The sequence below is a fragment of the Phoca vitulina genome, unplaced genomic scaffold (assembly GCF_004348235.1).
Source record: "Phoca vitulina isolate PV1807 unplaced genomic scaffold, GSC_HSeal_1.0 scaffold1, whole genome shotgun sequence".
Classification (NCBI taxonomy): Eukaryota; Metazoa; Chordata; class Mammalia; order Carnivora; family Phocidae; genus Phoca; species Phoca vitulina.
Genome location: NW_022589704.1, coordinates 45,099,525 through 45,102,720, shown reverse-complemented (window position 1 = coordinate 45,102,720; position 3,196 = coordinate 45,099,525). Strand labels below are relative to the sequence as shown.

The 3,196-nt window shown below is 39.3% G+C and overlaps 1 pseudogene; it reads left to right on the top strand.

The window, feature by feature from the left end:
* The first annotated feature begins 360 nt into the window (after positions 1-360).
* LOC116639333 lies at positions 361-1,827 on the top strand (annotated as a pseudogene).
* The last annotated feature ends 1,369 nt before the right edge of the window (positions 1,828-3,196 follow it).

Here is a 3,196-nt window from a genome sequence, read left to right as displayed (position 1 = left end):
CAAAATGTAGTAGGAAGTAAAAAAAAAAAAAGTAGCGTGAAGTAAGTCCTCAATAATTCCTTGTTGATTTTATCTTCACGAATTCATAATGATGAAATTTTATTTACTCCTATTTATACTAAACCTTTAACTCCTTCACTCACATTCTAATTGCATTAAATATTGATTTTAATGGCAATTTAAAACATATATTATTAAACATAAAACACATTGCTCACATCTATTGAACTGTTAAAAATGACTAGATCTATGCCATTTTTGTAACATTATGCATGAATATATTTGACTTCTAAATATTATCACTAATTTAAGTAATGAAATTTACTGATATAGCCCCAACTTAAGTGAACTGCTATTAAAATGTATTGCCGCGCCGCGGTGCTGGGAGCCTCGCGGGCGCGGCGCCCTTACTCGCAGTCCCAGGCCGGAGGTGGCGGCCGCACAGCGCTGAGCGCACATCGCGCCTTCGCATTGCAGCGGCAGCAGCAGCGGGGGCGGCCCTGCCGTCACGGCCCCTGCGCCGGTGCAGCCGCCCTCGCTCCCTCTGCTCTTCTTGCCTTTGCTCGCACCACGGCTGATCAGTTGACCGAAGAGCAGATTGCTGAGTTCAAGGAAGCTTTCTCCCTATTTGACAACCTGGCGATGGCACCATCACAACAAAGGAACTTGGAACTGTCATGAGGTCACTGGGTCAGAACCCAACAGAAGCCGAGTTGCAGCATCTGATCAACGAGGTGGATGCTGACGGAAATGGCACCATCGACTTCCCAGAATTTTTGACTATGATGGCTAGAAAAATGAAAGATACAGACAGTGAAGAAGAAATACGCGAGGCATTCCGAGTCTTTGACAAGGATGGCAACGGTTACGTCAGCGCGGCGGAGCTACGTCATGTCATGACCCACTCAGGAGAAAAACTAACAGATGAAGAAGTAGATGAAATGATCAGATGGAACACTACATCAAAAACTAATGATGTAATGTATGGTGATTAACATAACAATAAAAAATTTTTTAAAAAGAACATTATATACACCCCCCCCCAAAAAAAAATGATCAGAGAAGCAGATATTGATGGAGATGGGCAAGTCAACTATGAAGAATTCGTACAGATGATGACTGCTAAATGAAGTCCTACTTTCAACTCCTTTCCTCCCTTCTAGAAGAATCAAATTGAATCTTTTACTTACCTCTTGCCAAAAAAAAAAAAAGTTCATTTACTCATTCTGTTTCTATATAGCAAAACTGAATGTCAAAAGTACCTTCTGTCCACACACACAAAATCTGCATGTATTGGTTGGTGGTCCTGTCCCCTAAAGATCAAGCTACACATCAGTTTTACGATATAAATACTTGTACTACCTTAATGATAAGGAAGCACCTAACGGACTCCTTGCAGTTCCATTTGCTCATGATTAATACACTGTTTGGACTGGCCAGTTTTTCATGCATGCAGCTTGACAACAGAGCACAGTCAGGCATTTGTATTAAAAACAAAAAATGAAAAAAACAAATTTAAAACTTCTTCAAATGGGTTCTAGTTCAGTTTGTTAGTATAAATTGTCATAGCTGGTTTACTGAAAACAAAACATTTAAAATTGGTTTACCTCAGGATGCTGTGCAGAAAAATGGGTGAAGGATAACCTGTCTAGACGCAGCCCCACTTAGCAGGACGGCCCTCTCGTACTTCCGGGCGCCCCCGCCCATGGTGACCATGACACTCATCCTGGTGGCATGCCGTGTGTGTTGGTTTAGCATTGTCCCGTGTTGTCTTAGAGCGAAATGGGTGTCAGGCTGTCACCATTCACACACATTTTTTTTTTTAAACCTTTACCAAGGGAGCATCTTGGGACACTCTGTTTTTAAAACCTCCTGAACCATGACTTGGAGCCAGCAGAGTAGGTTGTGGCCGTGGACTTCAGCACAAGCATCAACATTGCTGATCAAGAAATTACAATTTACGTCCATTCCAAGTTGTAAATGCTAGTCTTTTTTTTTTATTCCAATAAAAAAAGACCATTAACTTAAAAAAAATGTATTGCCAGTACAAAATTTTAGAAATGTATTGTAGTACTCCCCCAAATCTTCCTTCTTTCCTTCCTTCTTTTCCGTTCCTGCTGCCAGCCCCATACTTCAGTTTCTGATGATTTTAAGATTATGCAGTGGTTTAAGATGATGAAGTGACCTTCATGCCTACATTTTTACCCACTTTAGCTGTTCCTGTGTGTTTCTGAAAAATTAATGGTTCAAAAGCATTTATTCCATGTGTCATTCTCCTATTAAGAAAGTCCATTGGTTTTCCGATGGAATAAAATCCACACTTCTCACCCTAGCCTTTAAAGTGTCCCACAGTCTGGCCACAATCTAGCTGCATTTCTGGCTGTGTGTCAGCCAGAACCATGAACTTCTCTAAAACCACTCGTGACCTGTGAATATTTGACTCCATTTTCTCCATCTAGAATGCCTCTCCTTCCATTTGTGTTTTTTGTGCTTGAAATATTCAGCCTCAGCCATGAGTTAATTACCTTTCTTACTGAGAACTGGTATTTGTATCACACATTTTGCTTTAATCACTCTATCATAGTTTTGCAAATATGTTTCATGTCTACTTCTATTTGGTAAACTACTATCTAACAAGGGTTATTTTGTTTTCTTTGCAATCCCCTCTCTGCTCAGCATCTTGCCTTTCTCATAGCCGACTCATTAAATATTAAACTAAAATCATCGAACTGAAACGTCAATGTGCCTTATTTATCTCTTTCATGATTTTCAAGCTTCCATGCTCAGCACTGAATATTAAATGTTCTGAAATTGATATGACTTAAAAAATATTTGAATTGTTTTTACTGAGCTATAATTGACATATAATATTATTTTCAGGTGTACAACATAATGATTTGATATTTGTATACACTGCAAAATGATCACTGCAGTAAGTCTGGTTTCCCACTATCACCATATAAACTTACATGACATGCAATGCAATATTGTTGACTATGGTCACCATACGGTACATTACATTCCCATGACTTATTTAATTTATGAATGGAAGTTTGTATCTCCCGACCCCCTTCTCCCATTTCACCCACTCCCAATCTCCCTCCCTCTGGCAACTACCAATCTGTTCTCTGCATCTATGAATTTTGTCTTTTGTATGTTTATTTCATTTTTTAGATTCAATGTATAAGGTTTGTCT